The following is a 21602-nucleotide window of genomic DNA, read 5'->3' as shown; positions in this document are numbered from 1 at the left end:
CAAGCATTCTGTGAGCCTGTTGACATACATTATCTCTTTTATTGCTCATAACAATGCTATTCCTATGTGTATTGTTATCTTCCTATTTTAGATGTAGAAATAAATTTGTAGAATAAAGTATCATCCTTAATGTCTCACAGTGATAATACATGATGGCACCAGGATTCCAATCTGGTTATTCTAAGAGCTGAGGTCTTTCCTCAATGCATTGTGCTCAATCCTTTACTCCAGACCTTGATATGCCCACATATGCCATGTCTGTGTTACATGTATAATTTGTACATGTGTGTAATACAAAAATTCTTTATCAGCCACTAACAGGAAATTGCACATTAAAAATAAATAAAACATTTAAGGCATTACCATTAAAGAAAGGAAAAAGATTTAGATGTATATTGCCAATACAGCATTGAACATTATTCAGGAGACTCTGGCTAATGTAAAAGGAGTATAAACATTGAAAAGAAAGAAACAAGTCACTTTTGCAGACCTTATGTTATATATCAAGAAAATTCATGAGAATTAAATAAATTCATTTCAGTAGCTATTCATGTTTAAGATAAATATTTTTAACAGTTAACATTTTCTTTTTATACCAAAAGTAACTGGTTACTGAAATAAATGGAAAATCTCCATTCACACTAGAAAAAATAATGTAAATGACTAGAAATAAGCTTAACATGAAGAATAAAACTTATATTTAAAAAAAGAACTATAAAGCATTAAGGTATCACACACCAAAAGATCTAAGTATAGATACATGTTCCTAGATAAAAGGTTTCACTGTTATATAAGTTGGGTCCAAATTAATCTATAAATGCAATGCATTCCCAAAACATTGTAGAAGAGACTTGACAAGTTAATTCTAATACATCAGAAAAGTGGAGATTATTTTTTAAAGAAAAAAATTATTTTTAAGACCCACAGTACATAAAATATTGTGGTAATAGCATAAAAGTAATTAAGTAGGTCAAAGCAGAGTATATGCAAATAGAGCCATGACTGAAAGATAATTTGGTGTATGATAAAAAGGGTATTTCAGTTCAAGGAGGAAAGGATAGAGCTAGCTATTCCAACATTAGGGGGAAGGGATGTGGAATATAGCCTTCATTAGCCCACTTGAAAATGAGTGAAAAATATGATCAGATAATTTACAGACTTGATAATACAAATGAGGCAATAAGTTATATAGTAGCCCTAATACATGCACAAAAAATAATATTGGATATCAAAGAATTTTCTATAAAATTTTAAAACATACAATTAACAGGAGAAAATGAAGGAAAATATATCTATAACTCTAGAGTGGGTTGCCTTCCTACACAAGATATATTATTAAAAAGCAATAAATGACCAGTCAATCTGACTGCATCAACCATAAGATTTCTGTATAGCAGAAGATATATACAGTGTTAAAAGACAATGAACAGCAATATTTTAATTATATATATATTACAAAGAAAATATTAATACTTAAAAGATATAGCAAAAATCAACTAGATTAAATCAATGAAAAAACACAACTAAATCAATGACAAAAACAGAAAAATGGGCAAACATTATAAACTAGCTTTCTCCAGACATGTAAATACAAATGACCAAATGAATAAGTAAAGCTATTCAATCATATTGCAACCATTAAAATAAAATAAAAATAAAGACTTTTGCTCCAAATGGGCAATAATTTTAATAATAATCCTCTTGAGTGTATAAGGAGGCAGGGATATGGGTATTCTTAGGAGTTGCCTCTTAGGAGTATAAAGTGGTAGTGACTTCCTCAAGGATAATTTCATAATAGTTTTGCAATCAAATGTACATTTCCTTAAACATAGCAATCTGCTTTACTGGTAGCTTCTTGAGAAATGTGAACAAAAAATATATTTTAAGAGTTTTGTAGCAATTTTGCTATAATACTAAAAAATGGTAATACCCTAAAAAGTCTATCAATGGGAAAATCATTAGATAAATAAAGCATATGTATACAATAAAATGCCCAATAGCAAATCAAAAGAACAAAGAGGATATACCATATGGACACAGATGGATCTCAAAATAGAGACATTAAAGAGAAATACATGTCACATATCATTCCAGTTTTTTAAAAAGGAAAATAAGAAGGAAATAAAAATAAGAACAAATTAAATGAGTAATATAGAGAAGACTATATACCTCTGTAAAATAACAGAGATATATATGTTGATCTCTGCTTCTGGTTCCTGGCACAGAGCTTCGAAATCCTTTGGAATTTCCTGGATGAGATGAGTCTCTTCAGTTCCAAATGAGGCAATTCTTGGTGAGGTCCTGGATAGCCTCAGGATAGGGGCTGGTCACCAGGAAGACCAAACCATGATTAGAAGCCTGGTATTTTCATCCCCAAACTCCATCCTCCAAAGGGCAGAGTGCTAGTGTTTGAGTTAATGACTGATCATTGCTGACAAGATGAAGCCTCCACAAAAATCCCAAAAGTACAGGGTTCAGAGAGCTTCTAGGATGATGAACACAACCACATGCTGGGAGAATGGTACACCCTGGCTCCATGAGGAAAGAAACTTCTACTTTGGGACCCTCCTGGACCTCACCCTATATATTTCTTCATCTGGCTGCTCATCTTTATCACTTACATTATTTTTAACCAGCCAGCAAACTAAAGTAAATCATTCTCTGAAATCTGTGAGCCTTCTAGCAAATTATCAAATCCAAGGAGGGGGCCATGGGATCCCAATTTATAACCAGTCTGTCAGAAGGGCAGGTGACAACCCAGACTTGCGAATGGAGTCTAAAGTAGAGGAAGGCAGTCTTGTGGGAACAAGCTTGTAAGCTGTGGAATCTGTACTAACCCTGACTAGTGTCAGAACTGAACTGTAGGTCACCCACTGGGATCTCAGAATTGCTTTCTGTGGGAAAACCCAAACACATTTGCGGGTATTCTGAGTAGAGAAGAAGACAAAGCTTTTCCTGGACAACACCAATCTGGGATAAGGACTGGGACAAGTGAAGAGGGGACCAAAACTACTACTATTTGGCTCTTTTAAGCAAAGAATATGCTACCTATGTAACTTCAAAAGGTTTAATGTGAATTCTCCCCAAATTAACTAAAAATGCAATACAATACAAAACAAAACTCCATTTGTTTTCTTTTTAGAACTTGACAATTGATCCTCTGGGAAAAAAATGCTGAAAATGCAACCAACACACTTTTGCAAAAGAATAATGAGGGGAAAAGCTTGTTACCAGACCTCAGAAACATACTATAAAGTTAAAATAATTAAAACAGTGTGCTATTGGTTCACAAAAAGGGACTGTAGATCAAAGGAATAGAATTAGGGAGTCTGGGAACAGATCCATGCATGTTAGTTGGGAACTTTTGGGTTACATGTAGCGCTGGAAGTCTACTTTGCTTAAGCAATACAAAAAAAATGCATCAAGTGAACAAAAAGTGTAAAAATTGATCTGTCCATGTACACCCACAATCACAGCAACATTATTTGTAAGTCAAAAGGTAGAAGCAAACCACGTGTCTATCAACAAATTAACAAAATGTGGTATAACATGCAAAAAATACTACTCAACCTTAAAAAGGAAGGAAATTATGACAAATGCACAATATAGATGAACCTTGAAGACATTATACTAAGTGAAATAAACCAGTCACAAAAGGACAAATTCTACATGATTCCACTTGATTCTACATGATTCCACTTCTATAAGGTACCTTGAATAGTCAAGAATGTGCACAGCAAGTACAATGGCAGTCACCAGGGCCTGGGATGAGGGAAGAAGAGAAATTATTGTTTAATAAGTATGGAATTTCAGTTATGGGAAGATTAAAAAAAATTCTGGAGATAGATAGTGGTGATAGTTGTACAATAACATGAATGTATTTAGTGCTACTGAGCTGCACACTTAACAATAGTGAAAATGGTCAATTTCATATAATGCATATTTTGCCATAATAAAAAAAATCCATAGGAAAAATGGAGATGCATCTGGGATTACTGAATAACCAGAATCAAGAAATCAGAGCCTGATCTCTCTTTCCATGTCTTTTCATTGCATCTCTGCATTTTATTTATCTTTTCTACAAAACACATTTTGGTAGAAAGCACAAATGTCGAGTGGCTCCTCAGTTTTATACTCAGAGCTTAAAATTTCTCTAATCCCAAACCCAAAAGTCCCAGGTAAGGAACTCACTGATGCAACTTAGATCAGGTGCCATACCTGAACCAATTAAATATGGCTTAAAACATGGGAGTCACAGTGAAACAAGATGAAGCATGCCTTATAACAACATGCTAATTTTTTTCCCATCAAATTAGCAAATAATAAAATGTAGCTAACATGGAAACTCTGTAAAAGGCTAGGGAAACACCTTCCACGTCAGACCATAATGGAGTACTTTGCATTAGATCAATACCTGTATCAAGATCATCTAGATAAGCTTAATAAATATATCTGAAAACTTCTGGAAGGTGTCAAAAGGACAGTCAAATCAGCCAATACTTGGTACAGGAATCTGAGATCGAGCAGAAAGTTATGCTCTAGAACTTTTCCCACTCTAAGGGAGTTGATAAGACAAAATTAGAGTTGAGAGCTACCAAGAAAAATATAATTTGAGGACCCAAGACTCCAAGAAAAAAGGGAAAATCAGAGAAGTAAGAAGGAATGGAATGAAAATATTTAAGGTCCATATGTTTTCCACAATCTGCTAAAGTTGCTCTCATAAGGTAAGGATGAATGTTGTAAGTTCTAGGGTAACTTCAAAACAAATAATAAAAGAAGTATAAATAACATACTTTAAAAAGTATATATATATAAATAATATAAATATATATATATTTAATCTAAAAAAGTGATAAGAGGAGAAAAAAAACCCAAAGAGCTAACCAAAAAAAAAGAAAAAAATGGTGTTATGCTAGATTTAAGGCCAAATAGAGTGGTAATTTTATTAAATATAACTAAATTAAATATTCTAATTCATGATAAAGAGTGTCAAAACAGCTATATACTGTTTAAAAGATAAGCCTTAGATAAAGGACAGAAAAAGGATGAAAAGATGAAAAAGATATGCCATTAAATAGTTAAGCAATGAAAACTGGTATATCTGTATTAGACAAAGACAAAAATGTTAAAGAAAAAATTATTTCAAATAGAAGCTATAATTTGTAATGCTATACTAGCAGTAAACAGTTAAATATATATATATATATATATGCAATATGTATACATATTTGTTAAGAAAGTAGAACTTATATGTTCTCACCAAGAATAAAAAATAAATATATGAGGTGATGGGCATGTTAATTACCTAGATGGAGGGAATACTCTCACAATGAATACATAGGTCAAATAACCATGATGTACACTCTTAAGTATCTTACAGTTTTGTCAATTATACCTCAATAAAGCTGAAATTTAAAAAAATATATTAAATGTGAAAAATATTCAAATATAAATAACATTGAAAACCTAAGAATAAATATGATTAAATATACCCAAGATTTCTTCTAGCATGGAGAATTATACCATGTTATGAATTAAAGGACTCAATCTGTGACTATCAATTCTCTCAAAGCTAATACTGTATTACATATTCAATGCAATTGCAATCAAAATACAAGAAGGCTTGCACTACCAGATATGAGGACTTGTTATCAAGCATGTGGTTTTGACAAAAAAAGGTAGATAAATTGACCAATAAAACAGGATAGTCCAGAAAAAGAGACATATAGACCCAGTTGATTTACAACAAAGATGCCACTTAATGCTTTTCAATAAATGATGCAGTCAATTAGCTACTTATATGAGGAAAATATGAGTACTGACTGCTTTATTATATTACATAAAAATCAATTTACAATGAATTATAGATCTGACAAAGAAAGGTAAGACAATATATCCTAGCAAAAACACAGAGAATGCCTTGAGTAAACTAAGATTTCTTAAGCAAGACATAGGCACTAACTATAAATGGAAAGGTTGAAAAAACAAACTTCATAAAAACTAAGGACTTGTTTATTTAAAGACATGATTAAAATATAAATATCTCTAATTGAAATTAGATATAAAAACATCTAATAAGGGATTCTATACACATTAAGGAACATACCCAGAAAAAATAACTCCTACTAAAATAAGTAAAAAAAAAAAAAAAAAAAAAAGGCAAGCCATTTTTTAAAATGGACAAAAGACCTGAAAAGGTATTTCACAAAAGAAGACACCCAAATGACTGACAATCATAGGAAAACGTGCTACCTCTATTAGTTATCGAGAAAATACAATTAAAACCATAATGTATACCACTACACACCCATCAGAATGACTAAAATCTTAAAAATAAATAATACCAGAAACTGGCCAGGATGTACAACCGGTAGTAGCTTACATTGCTGTCATTGTGATAAATCACATAATTTGGAAAACTTGTAAAGCTCAATGCACACCTACCTTAGGCACTAGCAATTCGACTCTGAGGTAAATGTCCAACATAAATGTGTATGTGTATACACAATATATTATGTGTGCATATATATGTACACAAAATATAAATTAAATGTGTTTGTATATGTATATACACACACACACAAATAGACACACACGCATCAAAGGCATGTGGACAAATCAAAATAGTGTTAGTTGTAACAAGTATATAAAATGTCCATCAACAATACAGCAGCTAATATATTCCTAGAGTAGCATATCACAGAGATGAATGAGATATTGACATCTGCAACACATAGATGGTCATCCAACACAAACAAATATTGAATGGAAGAAGCCAGACAGAAGTGTAGAACACTAGTACACATGGATAGAAGCATGATACTGCTTAGTCTTGGGGTAGGAAAAGCAAATAATGACTGGGTAAGGACTCAAGGATGTCTTCTAGCTTGATCTGGATGTTGTTGTTGTTTTTAATGGTTTTATTTATTTATTCATGAGAGACACAGAGAATGGCAGAGACATAGGCAGAGGGAGAAGCAGGCTCCCCACAGGGAGCCCGATGTGGGACTTGATCTCAGGACCCCAGGATTACTACATGAGCCAAAGGCAGATGCTAACCACTGAGCCACACAGGTGCCTGAATCTGGATGTTGGTTAACACAAATGAATTCACTTTGGGGTTGTTTTTTGTGTGTGTGCTTGGCTTTTGTTCTATCTATCTATCTATCTATCTATCTATCTATCTATCATCTATCATCTTTTAATTTTTTTAAGTTCCATGCCTAGTGTGGAGCCCAACATGGGGCTTGAACTCACAACCTTGAGATCAAGACCTGAGCTGAGATCAAGAGTTGGTGCTTAACCAACTGCATCACTCAGGTACTCCTGAATTTACTTTGTTGAGTCAATACTTATGATGTACATATATTTTTGTATATGTGTATTATGCTTCTATTGAATTTTAATTTAAGTAGTGTGGGGAGACAAATATACTTTATTCATTGATGATGGGCATGTGCTTTCATAGTACCTTTTTCCAGGGTAATTTGGTAATATCAACAAAATGATTTCATTTCTAGGATTTCTCATATGGACATATTCACTAGTAATAAAATAGAAAGAATAATAAATAGCTTTCTGAAGTATTTCTGTGTCCTGTATTCCTTTAGGCACTTCAAGTGTATTGGTGTATTTCTCTATTAATTCCAACAAACCAATGGAGAGGTGATGTTATCCTATTGTAGGAAGGTGTTAATAGCAGCATTCTTTTTAATAGTAAAAATTAGAAATGTAAATAATCCACAGATGAAATAAATAAATATTATCTCATTCATACAATAAAATAAATCACATAAATACGTATGGAAATAGGTTTATAATTTGCTAACAAAATAAACACTGAGGCTAAGATGATTACATTAGAGCTCATTTTGTTTTACAAACTTAAAGATAAAATACATACACACATGTAGAAACAAACCTGGAAGGATACAAATTAAACTGCTGAATTTGGTTATCTCTGGCAGGTGGGACTTGTGAGGAGGACTTATACTTTGTAGTTTACACATTTCTCTATTTATAGAATGTTTTACAATGAACATGTATTATATTCATGATTAGAAAAAAGCCATTCTCCATCAAAAGTAATAATAATAATATCTTCATTTTGCCATTCTTGAGCTTAGTCAAAACTCAAAGCAATATAAAAAAAAAGAAAACAGCTCATCTTAAAAATCTATCTAATAAAAATTAAGTGGAATCTATTTCAATACTCCTACATCAAAATCCTTCATATTTTCATCAGCCAAATCTTAAGAATGATCTTTAAATCCTTTTCCTCTTAACACCAGATAACACCAAAATAGGTGTATGGTAATGAATATTTTTATACCCTCTTTATGAAAAATGCTTTTTTGTTTCTTGCCTCTTTGTTGGTGATACTGAATGGAAACTTCAATACACAAGGGTTAAAAGTAGACTTTGTGAAGCAACGCAAGTGTTAAAACCATTAGTGGCAACCGCATTTGCTAAATACTGACATCTGAATGTGTGACAGATCAAGTGGAGCAGCTTGCAGGTATATAATTCTAAATATGAAGGTATATGGAAAAAAAAAAAAAGAAGTCCTTGGCACCTAGGTCAATAGCACTTTTTCTGACAGAACTGTTATTTGTCAACTTTACCTAACTAAAAAGGAATGTTCTGGAGAGTTGGATTTCAAAATAAGTGGGCCAAATTGCAAGATGTAAACAGTGTGTTTATATGTGCACAAAGAATTTAGGGAACTCCATAGCCAGGAGAAATGCATTTTAAACCAAAGCGTTAACCACCGCCTCCCCCTCTCATAACAGCCTTCTGATTACACAATTCATCAAGAAGATAGATTGCAAGTCCTTTAGTATTCATGCGTAAAAGTTAAAAAACTCTGGCAAGAAGGAGAAGTAAAAGAACAAGGAAAGAAAAATAAATGAAAACAAACAAGAGACTTGAAGGAACCGTGAGCATACAAACCCTGGCATTAGATTTGGCAACAGGTGAATTTTCTTTGGAGGGCTTAATTTTGTAAGCTAAAGCTATTAAAACCTGACTTCCTGTTTCAAGTCTGGAAGGCATAATGCACAGGTCTCTTGCTCCAGCCCTCCCTGGGGACTGTACTTTATCCAACTCGTCCCACCCCATTCACTGACTCATATTTTAAGTGCAAAATCTACTGGCCAAGACCATTCATTTTTTCTTGCCACATACTGTGTGGAAGTCTATGTCAATGTTAATCTGGCCTTCCTGGATAAGTATACATGGCTATACTAAATGCATAAACCTACAGTTCCTAAAAATGTCTCATGATACTTTTAAATCTCAGGGAAATGTTCAATACCCTTTTGCCTTACAACTCAGTTGAAAACAGGTTAATTGCCATTTGTTTATAAGACAGTTACTTACCACCTTTTATTTTCGTCTTACTCTTTCAAGATTTCTGACTCCAACAATCTTTGGACCACAATGGAATCAAGCCATCACATTTTCTTAATGGGTAGATTCTCCTACTCTCTTAAAGAGCTCTTTCATACCTTCTGTGGTTTTTTCTTCTTAAATCTTGATCTTCTATAGTCTCTGCCATCAGTCTGTGCGTTGTCTGTGACCCTGGATAATGCCAATCCTTCCACTTGTGCCCAGCCCCCAACCTTCTTGGCCAGATTTCCCTTCTCTCTCTTTCATTGCCCATTTTACTCCATTCTAAGCACTATAATTTAAAGACAAACATGCTAGTCCTCTCACCTTTCAAAACCTTCTCTTAATACCTCTTACCTCTTCAGGTACTAACTTACTTCTCTTCTCTCTGCGCCAAAACTCCCCCAAGTGTTGTATATTCTTACCGTCTCTAATCCACTCTTCCCATTCTCTCAATCTCGCTTCAAAGAGGACCCCACCCCCACACCACTCCAAGAAGCTGCTTGGGTCAAGGGCATCGAGAACCTCCACACTGCTAAATTTAATAGTCATTCCTTGATCCCAATTGGTCAGTTTTCAACATTTAACATACTCAATCACTACCTCCTCCTGGAAACACTTTTCTTACTTGACATCTGAGTCACAGCTACTCTTCTCGTTTTCCTCTTAACTGTCCACTTCTTCTCCATCTCTTTTCCTGGTTCCAGCACCTCTCCCAATGATCAGTTCCCCAGATTTAGTCAGTCATTGGTACTCCCCTCTGTGCTTACTTACTCTCTAGGTGATCTCACCCAGGTACATGGCTTTTATATCTTCTATTTGCTAAGCTCTCCTGGATTTATATTTCCTTACCTGTCCTTGGACCTCCAGACTTAAATATCCAGCTACATACTTGATACCCACAGTGGGACAGCTAACAGATATCACAAATATAACTGGTACAAACTGAGATCCTCCCCACTCTACCCCCAGTCTTTTCCACCTCAGTAAATGGCTATTCCAACCAACCACTGGCTCAGGCCAATAAATCCTGGAACCTTTCTTGGCTCCTTCTTTCTTTCACTGCCCCCTACCCCATGTTGAATCCATCTGAAAGCCCTGTTGACTCTGCTTTCTAAATATATGCAGAATCTGACCAGCATTTACTACTTTTGCTGCTACTACCCTGGTCCATACCACTATAGTTTTCTCCTTCTCATTCTCCTTCTCCTTCTCCTTCTCCTTCTCCCCCTCCTCCTCCTCCTCCTCCTCCTCCTCCTCCTTCCTCCTCCTTTTCATCCTCCTTCTTCTTTTTTAAAAAGATTTTATTCATTTATTTGGTGGGGGGGGAGAGAGAGAGCATGAGCAGGGGAAGGGGCAGAGGGAGAAGCAGACCCCCTGGCTGAGCAGGGAGCCTGATGCAGGGTTCAATCCTGGGACTCCAGGATCGTGACCTGAGCCAAAGGCAGACACTTAACTGACTGAGCCACCCAGTCACCCCCACTATGGCTTTCTTTAGGCTTATTGCAACCAACACGTACCTGGTCTTCCTATTTCCCCCTGTCCCTTCACTCACTATATTCTCAACACAGCTGACAGAATGATCTTTTAAAAAATGTTGGGTCATGTCACTGCTCTGTTCAAAATCTTGAAATGGCTCTTATGTCATTCAATATGAACATAATGAAAATCCTTATTATATAACCTCCAATAGCTTCCCTATCATGCCCCCTTCAACATCCAAGTTTCCTCTCTGACCTCACCTGCTACTATATTACCCTACTCTGGCTCTGTTCTGGCCACAAAAATCTAGAACAAGCCAGGTTCTCTCACCTCAGGACCTTTGCACTTGCTGTTATCTACTGCCAGGAATACCCTTTTTATCTAAGAAGAAACATGGCTTACTACCTCATCTCCTTGAAGTCTTCACTCAAGACCTTCCTTGAATCCCATAGTTGAAAGTCCTACTCTCCACATCCTCCTATCTCCTCTTCTCAGCTGTTCTCTACATTTATTGTCACATAACATTTTTTATAGCTTATATTCAATGTTAAGTTCCATGAAGAAAAGGATATTTTCCCACTTTGTTCATTGTTGTATCTCCAGCACTTGAAACAATGCCTGGAACACAGTGTCTAACAAGTGAATCAAATGAATAAATGTGGTTCAGCTTAGTAACTGCCAGAAAATGAGCTAGTTGCTAGGTACAGTACTGTTTTACTGCTCTAACTGCATCGTGGTGTCTCTATAGTCAAAATTTCCCATTTGGGTATCTCTGAAATCATTTTCATTCCAGAAAACATACCAAGTGAAGTGTTTTTAATTACCAGATTTGTTTCAGATGCTTGCTAGGATAAGGACTCTTGTTACCAAAACCTCATAGATTTGCCTATAGAGTAAAGCAAAACATCTTTTCTTTCCTTTTTTCCTTTGTGTTTTCTTTCTTTCTCTTTTTTAATCCAGATAAAATTGGCATATAACATTATATTAGTTTCAGCTGTACAACAGATTGACTTGATATTTGCACATACTGCAAAATGATCACTACAATAAATGTAGACAACATCTATCACTATACACACTCGCAAATGTTCTTTCTTGTGATGAGAACTTTTAAGATTTACTCTCAGCAACTTTTAAATATACAATATAGTATTGCTAACTATAGCCATCATACGGTATTTTTATATCCTCAGGATTTATTTATAACAGGAAGGTTGTACCTTTTGACCATCTCCACCCATTTCACCTATCCCCCCTTCCTCCACCTCTGGCAATCACAAATCTGTTCTCTGTATCTATGTGTTTGGGTTTGTTTTATTTCATTTTGTTTTTTATTCAGATTCCACATATAAATGAGAGTACATGGTATTTGTCTTTCATTGTCTGACTTAGTATAATGCCTCAAGGTCCATTCATGTTGTCACAAATGGTAAGATTTCATCCTTTTATATGGCTGTATAATAACATTAAATATAATATATGTATAATAACATTATATATGTATGATAACTATATATATATCACATTTTTATCCATTCATCCATTGATGGACATTAAGGTTGCTACCATGTCTTTTTTGGCTATTATAAATAATGCTGCAATGAACATGGGATGCACATATCTCTTCAAGTTACTTGTTTTCATTTCCTTCTGATAAATATCCAGAAGTGGAATTGCTAGATTGCATGGTAGCTTAGTTTTTAATTTTTTGAGGAACCTCCACACCATTTTCCATAGTGGCTGTACCAACTTATATTCTACCAACAGTGCACAAGGGTTCCCTTTTCTCTACATCTTTGCCAACACTTGTTATTTCTTATCTTTTTGATAATTACCACTCTAACAAATATAAGGTGACATCTCATTGTAGTTTTGATTTGTATTTTCCTGATGATTAGAGATGTTGAGCACCTTTCCATGTACCTGTTGACCATTTGTATATCTTTGGAAAAATATTCTGATCCTCTACCCACTTGCTAATTGATTGTTTGGTTTTTGGTTTTAGTATTTTTCCTCTTGAGTTGTATGAGTTCTTTATATATTTTGAATATTAACCTCTTATCATATATATGGTTTTCAAATATCTTCTCCCATTTGGTAAGTTGCTCAGAGCATCTTTTCTTTTTAAAAGTATACTTCCTAAAAAGCAACAACAAAAATCTCTATAGAATCAACAAGCCTTCCATCTTCTTTAAAATTAAGTCTAAAAGGTACTATATAAACAAACTCAATAACAATGCCATTTTCTTAATTTTTCAATGTGTATAACTTGAGTTTTTATCTGATTTTTGGCACCAAGATTCCTACATTCTATGAACTTCAAAAAAAAAAAAAAAACCCCCACATGGCATGTTTCCTTGGTGAGAGTTCATTACATCTCTATACTTGTTTGATTCACTTTTCAAAATTTAAAGGAAATCCATTTATAACAAAGGTGGAAGAAAGTAGAACTCAAAGCAAAGAATTATTTAATAAGCTACTTCTCTTTTTCTGATTCTGAAGTCCTGATGCTATAAGCAAAGCACTGTTAAAGCTAACTGCTATTGAAACAACAGACCACCTTGTGGCTACTACTGCTCTATGTTAACCAAAACTCTTCTTCCTCCTGAGCACGCAGTTAGATGACATTGCCATTCCCCTTGCACTTAGGGCCATGACTGGTTTCTGTTGCATGAGTCTGCCCTATAGTTTAGGCTGAAGCATTAAGAAACCTCCCATGTGATCTTCTGTTACCTCATTTTCTGGCTGGCTGTGGAGAAGCCATTAGAAGACTCTGAAGTCCCAAAATGTCGGAGGAAGACTGGATTTTAATGACCACAAGATAAGCTGTTCGCTGGTCCACTCTGCATCAGATGTTAAGCCATTGAGATTTGGGAGTTTATTACAGTAATCACATTACTTATCTCAGCTAAAATACCATTAGAAATGGTGCTGTTCCCCAGAGGTAACTGGCACGTAGTCCTATCAAAGATATCTGGTAGGAGTGCATGTAAAATATGCATATTGCACAGTATCAAGAAAAGCTGCCTTTCATCTGTTTTACTCAATGACTACCACAGCATGGCAAAAGTAAATTAAGGTTTTCCAGAACTAAGGAATAAATTCCTTTTTTAAAAAAAGGTTATTTATTTACTTGAGAGAGATGCACAAGTAAACAGAGAAGCAGGTAGAGGGAGAAGGAGAAGCACAGAGAGGAAGAGGGAAAAGCAGGCTCCCCACTGAGCAGGGAGCCTGATGTGGGACTCGATCCCAGGACCCTAGGATCATGACCCGAGCTAATGGCAGATGCTTAAACAACTAGGTCACCCAGGCACCCCATCAAGTTCTTAAATATAAGTTTAAGTGACTTGCAATGCAATTGTTCAGTGAATAAGAACTTTTCCTCAATCTTTAAATCAAATTTAAGCTTAAACTATCCCCTTTTTATTCCCAATGAACCTCAAGTATAGGTAATAAATCTAGTAAGTACTTCTGAATCTTTCTTCATCAATCAGAAAAATCTTCCAAAGGTTTCTCTGAATGATTACTACCACTCCATGACATATTTCCTCTTAAAACTATGAAATAAATCCATTCACACATATTTTTTGGATGTCTATTATGTCTGAAGCACTGAGATAATCCTGTGAAGGAAGAAAAAGAGATGGAGCCTCCAATCCCTTCATAATTCAAATAGTATTTTTTTTATATTGTCACATATATACCTGTGGTGATCAAGAAAGATCTTGGCTATAGGATGTAGATCAAGGTAGATGAGACAGAAACAGAATGATAAAGGGGGGGGGGGGGACAGAGGGATATGATAAGGTGAGGTATGACATGCTATTATTAACAAGTGAAGGAATTAATCAGATATTCTGAGTTATAAAGGTTTCCACCCCCCACCCCTACCCCATCAATACAGGTATCATCCAGCTCTATGGCTCCTGAACACCTCAGTCTTAAAGTTTCTAGACAGGTATTAACTAGCTCAATGACTGTTGAATTAGACTCCAACCTGGAGCCCTTTGCACCAAGGCTGAGTTTACAGTATAAGGATCCTGGGATCAGTCCTATGAAGGAACCCAGGCTCAGGTATTCTTGGCAGACTGAAATGGAGCCCAAGGCTCTCATTTCTTACAACTTCCAACAGCACTAGATAGATCAAGGTTTACATCTGTAGTTCTATGGCTTATGAGCTGATGATGTTATTTGTATGTCCCTGCTTTAAGCTTCTAGTCTCCTCAGCTGTAAAATGTGAATATTAAAAGGACATGTCTCATTGGTTTATTACAAGAATCAAATGAGATGATATATGTAAAGGACACAGCAGCACTTGGCACATAGTAAGCACTCCAGAAATGGTAGCTGTTTTATTATTTCAGTGCCTCATATACATTAGATCCAAGGTTCTAAGAGAAAAAGAAAAAAGTCTCTAATTTCATCTAATCCTTTCAACCAACCAGAAAATTAAAAACAAACCAAAAACTCCTTCATTATCTGAATGACCTAATTATAAACCAATCTAAAGAACGCTCTGAAAATACTTTTAAATAAATGAGATACTTTGAAGATTTAACAAAAAGCCTGCCTTCATAATTCCCCCAACTGCATGGTAGAGGTGAAATTATTTTCCCTCTGTTTTATGGTCATTAGCAAATTAACCTGACTCACTAAAAGAAGAGATTCTGGAGATTGCCTCAGGAGGCCTGAAATAAGTTTGTTGAACAAACAGCACATCATTTTAGCTAGAAATTAATTTTCAGTATCCAACCAGCTTTCAGCTGCAGCAATGTCAGAAAGCCTGTGTGGTCTGTGCAGGGGTGGAGCAGCCAAGATAGTGTGAGGATGGGGGAGGGGTGGCATTCAGAAGGCTCACAGCAATGGCTAATTATGTCATCATGGAAATAATTAGTCTTTGCCAACCAGAATGGCTCTTTCTGTACTTAGGAACTGATATCTGCCTTGCTTATATTGCCTCATATTCCACAAGGAATAGCTGATAACAAAGAGAGGTGAATTTAGAATTCTTGGTACTCACCTCTCATTTGCAAACTAATCCTGATCTTCCCCTTTACTCTTTCTAGCAGATCCTTACGTTATAAAGCCTATGAGATCCATCCCCATGGTTAAAGAAGTGTATCAATTTTAAAAAATAAATGGAAGTTTGAAATTATTACTCTCAATTATTCACATACAAAACTTGTTCTTTGTGAGTTATACCTGTCAGATTATTAACCTGAGATAAAAGATTTCCTACATTCAATGGGTGTCCAGTTTTCCTGACACTGTACAGGCAGATAGTTCACTGAGAATACAGTTACATTTTCCTAGGTTCTAAATAAAGTTGAAAGGACAGACTCCTGTCAAACAAACCCCTTAAAACATATCAGCTATTTCTTTCCTTGGGGCTCAGTTTCCTCCTCTGAAAAGTAAAGGAGTGGAAGTAGACAGTGTTTGAAGGTTCCAAAGGTAAAATTCTGAGATTTATTTATGAGCTGGTATCTTCCATTCTCAGTGGTTCATGGGGACTTCCAAAATAATCTAGTCAAAACTAATACAATGCTAGAATCCCCACTACTATGTCTGATCATCCCCATTGAAAGAAAATTTACTACCTCCTGAGGCAATCCAATCAAACTTCCAACAATTATTTTCACTGGAAGCTTCTTTCTTCTATTAAGTTGCAATCTATTTCTCTGAAATTTTCACATATAGATCATGAAAACTGAATGTTATAAGCATACTTCTCTGTATCAGCTTTGATATCTGTCATCTATCTAAATTTAACAATTTACTTATCTAGCCTTAAAGTATATGTATATGTATGTATATATAGTATAGTATGTGTATATATATATATGTGTGTGTGTGTGTGTATGTGTAATATAATCTTTGTATATTGCTATAGCTGAAGAGTTAGAACCATCACTTCTTAAAGTTACAAGGTCTTGAACTACATTCTCTATACCTGTATGTTCTACATTCTCTCAACTTGTATGTTCTACTTCCTACATCCTACTTTTCAACAAGCATAACAACAATCATCAGATGTTCTGAAATATATTCATGTTTATTACAACACAGAAAAAAACATCCATATAAGGACCTGCATTTTCATGTGGATTTTGTATAGATATGCTCTATGCATAAGTAAGTGAATAAGTAAAAGGTATGTGGTGTATACATATCATAAAGGATGATATTCAAATATCCAGAAAGCACTGTCAAAATGATTCAAGCATAGTATTACCACAACCACTTACTTATTTCTAATGTCTTTGAAACTTTATCACATTAAACATGTAAGGGAGCCCTTATGAGCCATGTTTTAAGCTAAAGAGTTCTATTCAGTTAAACTCTAAATAATAACATATTCATTTTTGTTCAGTCTTTTCAGTTTCATTACTTGCTACAGCTACAGTCATCCACAACATTCCAATAAATGCTGGAATCCAAATCCTTCTTGACATTAATCCTAAACTAATCACTTTTCTAGGAATTCGATTTATCTTATTGCTTCTACACTTTCAAATCAACATTATATTTCTTATGAAGTCAGAAATAGCTAGACAACTTATTCAATATCTTGATTCTAGAGAGCCCAGATTGAGCACAGCAACATTCATAGTTAAACACGTAATGTATATTTTTTCATATTATTAATAAAGTGAGGAGTTGCATTTGTACTCACAGATGGTACTGGAAACACACCTCAGCACTTCTGTATTTTAGAATAATTGTGATGGAGAAATTTAAAAGTATTTGTAAGCTCCTATGAGGTAAAAGGTACTGTCTAGGCAAAGCAAAAAAATAAACTTGTCTATGAACATTGTGTTTCAGTTGTCTCAGTAGTGAAATGGAATTAACACCACCAAAGTCTTGTGCCTGATAAGGTGTTTCCACCAGAGGAGAAAAAAGCATAGGAAAGAATATTGACAACCCTAGAAAGCATCATATAGACATTAAGACATTGAATTAGTTGCCATTACTGTTGCTATCCATATAAGTACCATTCTTACTTGAATATTAACCTAAATGTCTGAATCTTATATATATATATATATATTTTTTTTTTAATTCAAGCTAATATTTTCTGGAGGGCAAATTTTCTCAAGACATTTTAAAACTTCCTGATTATTTTGCTTCTAGCCAAAAGTACTGCAAAAACAGCCACTCTTACAATTCTTTCACACCCCTGTTTCCAATCCTGGATAGACTCTCAAATACAAAAAAAGATGTGTTAAGATAGTCAAGGGAAAAGCTCAGTGGGTATTACTGAAACTCTAAAACAAACTCTGGAACAAAAGTGCTGGTAGCAATTTTTTGGCACTCAGTTTGCACTCCTTCCATCTATTGAGATGGCCAATCTGCCCTAATTTTTAGGGTTTTGATGATAAAACATTTTAATGGCCTAGCATGTTTTCCTTATATTTGTAATCCTGATTTCCAGCACTGAAATCCTCTATCTGCGTAAGACAATGGAACACATAGGAGCATTCATACCTTGTCAGACTTGGAAACTTTAAGGCTATTCATCTAACATTCAGTAACTCTAGTAATAGAAGCACTTGATAACAAATGATATTTTATTTATTTCCACTAATACCCACCCCAAAAATAATTTACAAGAAGATTAGCAGAGTCTGGAAAGGGCATGAGGGCCATCTTGTTCTGATGGAATAATTTCAATGCTCAATGATTTCTCTCTAGTTTGCACTAAGATCTTGGGGTGATAAAGAAGTTTATGTCAACTGTCTTCAGCTAAAGAGAGAGGGCTTTATTAGATAGACAAAGGATATATGAAGAATAATACCAGGGGGGAAAATAGAATTAATGGTAAAAAATACCCATAAACAAAATGGGAACTAATTTTGGTAGATTAATTTTAGGTGTTTGCATGATGTCATTCTTTTTAAAGGCCACTGGAAGTCACTGAGTTGTTTAAAGAGAAAGGTTAGAAGGATTTAGGGGAACTAAAAACTTGCAGTTTCAAGGAAACATAAAGCATGCATCTACTCTAGTATGCCTTTAAGTGAAGAAAGGAAGAAAGCATGAGTGCTCTTCTAGTCATGGCAGCCAGGACTCCTATGCTTTATTTTTTTACCTAAAAGAAGAAAACAACAGTGAAACTAAAACCACCAAGTTCAATTCCACAGGCCAAATCCTATAAATAGGTCAGACCCAACTTTCTTACGGAAAGACATACAAAGTAAGAAAGGAAAAAAAAAAAAAAAAGATTGGAACTGCTTTTCAAAGTTGTCTGAATTTAATGCCAAGTCCACAGGGTGGTTTTGTGAGTTGTGTGAAGCCCTACACAGTCACCAGTGGCCATGTTCATGATGCTAAGACATGATAGAAAAAGTTATTAAAAAGCACACACACTAAGTTCTTTATAACAATGTTTACAACATACAATTTCAGTTATTACAAATTTCATAGTTGTAGTTTAGAGTTGCATATATTAATTCTCCATGAAGTCATACATAAAATGGCAGGATTAAACATATAAAACAGTTCATACTCTGCATTTTGAATACAGCTTTCAGTATGTTTTTCTGCATGTATCATAAGGACCATGGTTTAAAATAATCCAGTTTATTTTAGATTTGTGTCCCATATAGATATAAGGATACTGTAATAGGAAACACTTTAGGATTATGATTCAGAATTTTTCTTCATTATCATAGCATCATTCATAATCCCCTTTAGTTTAGAATATACTCCAAGATAAAAATTTATGTTAGAGTAGTTTCCCTAATAGATCAACTCAGCCATAATTTTCATAAAGATGATGTATCTATTGAGATCAAGAGAAAAAGCTCAGAAGTCTCATGTTCTACATGCATTTGCCTTCTAGATTCACCTTTCAGCAAACACTTATTATCTACAATTGTGCCATGTGCTACACTGGACACAGAGATAAATAGGGAAATTGGCATGCATTAGTGGAAAAACCTAAAATAATTTATGTAACATGCTTAGCTCATTGCCTGGCACAGATAAGCCCTCAGTAAGGTTAGCTACTGCAACAATGACAGCACCATGAAGACCCATATGAAAACATTCCAAAACTGCCGTGCTTTCTCTTTCCACAATGTATTGTGCTATTAATTTCACTTTCAATAGCAACAAGCTTTCTTCCTGCCAGGCAAACAGGACCAGACAAATGAACAAAAACATACAATACAATGAGTAACATGATTAGAACGGTAAAAATAAAGTATTATGGTCACTCAAAATAGGTTGTGGAAATGAGGAAAGATTACCTTCTCATGGGAATTAATATTTGATCTGAGTTTTGAAAGATGGGAAGGGTTCAGTATGAGAGCTCAGCTAGATTACAGATTCCATAAAGGGAGCTGTCAGGCAATGTAGTGGCTAATCTTTAAAGCCAGGCTAAGAGCTATTTTTTTTTAAGATTATATTTACCAAGGAATAGAGAGTCAGTAAAAACATTTGAACATGCAGTAACATATACATATACATGTCTACATACATGCATGTGTGTATGTGTGTGTGTGTGTATGTATAAATGTGCAACACTACACTACTCCAAAATACTTTTTTCCTTCCTTTGTTCTGGAGCTTTTGCACAGGACAAGTGTAGTAGAAGACTAAACTACTACCTGCCCCAAAGGCTGAGAGAGAGCCTAGTTTAGATCTAGAGGGATCTAATCTTTGGGAAGACAGAAATATTTCTTGTCTTCATCATAAAAGTCAGATGATTCTTTGCCTACTGCTTGGTATATTAGTTTCCTAGGACTGCTGTAACAAATTGGGTGAGTTAACACAGCAGAAATGTATTCTCTCAAAGTCCTGGAGGCTAGAAGTCCAAAATTAAGGTTTGGCAGAAACATGCTGTCTTTGAAGGCTTTGGGGAAAGAATCCTTCCTAGCTTTTTTTAACTTCTGGTGACTGCTGACAATCTTTTGTGTTCTTTGGCTTGTAGGTGCATCACTCCAATCTTTGCCTCTGCCTTCAAGTGGCCTTCTCTCCTGTGTGTCTTTGTCCAAATATTCCTCTTCTCATATGGATACCAGTCATCAGATTAGGGACCACACCAATCCAATGTGACTTCATCTTAACTTGATTATACCTGAAAAGACCTTATTTCCCAATAAAATCATATTCACAGATTCCAGAGATTGGGACTTCAACATATTATTTTGGGGAACACAATTCAACCCATAATAGTTGGCTTGTAGATCACTGAAGAGACTATAGTGTCTCCTCCTAATGGTGGTCTCTGATCCAGTGACCTGATAACTGAGGATTTACAGAGCCATAAGTGTTCATGATTCTGGGAGGTGGGGACACAAAACTGCACAAGTGCCTGGAAAAAAACAGCCTCCGACCTCCCTACACTTCTGATCTCCCCACTACAAACTGCCCAAGAGTCAAGTCTCAAGAAACAAGGAAGCTTTTATTAGAAGTGAGATCCACCTAAAGTGATGAAATTTAAGGCAACCCTATCCTGTTTTATAGCTCTGTTTACCTCAATCCCCACAGCAGCACCCCCCCCCCAAGAGGTACACTCCCTTGCTACCTCTCATTGCTCAGATTCAGCTGAACAGTTTTCAAAAGCTTATGCAAGTACACAGGTATGAGGAGGCCTCTGGAGACCACATGACACTCACTTGTAAGAGGGGATGTGGTTAGGCTATCTATCCTGAGATAGCCAAAAGAAATGCACCAGAAGAAAGTGTTAAGACCATTACTGACCTGTGCATAGAAATAAATGTTGGTCA

General features: G+C 35.2%; 1 long non-coding RNA gene across 2 annotated transcripts in view; it reads right to left on the bottom strand.

Annotated features, from left to right (window-relative positions):
- Positions 1–365: 365 nt before the first annotated feature.
- LOC144311174 (uncharacterized) overlaps positions 366–21602 on the bottom strand; it is a 73717-nt gene continuing 52480 nt past the window's right edge. For both annotated transcript variants that reach the window (XR_013376757.1, XR_013376756.1), the window contains 2 exons: positions 3713–3762; positions 366–2323 (listed from right to left, as the gene is read on the bottom strand). This is a non-coding gene — a long non-coding RNA (uncharacterized LOC144311174). The remainder of the gene's footprint in view (positions 2324–3712; positions 3763–21602) is intronic.

Source organism: Canis aureus, chromosome 1 (genome assembly GCF_053574225.1).
Source record: "Canis aureus isolate CA01 chromosome 1, VMU_Caureus_v.1.0, whole genome shotgun sequence".
Lineage (NCBI taxonomy): Eukaryota > Metazoa > Chordata > Mammalia > Carnivora > Canidae > Canis > Canis aureus.
The sequence above is the reverse complement of the archived record's forward strand: the minus strand, read 5'-3'. Positions and strand labels throughout refer to the sequence as shown.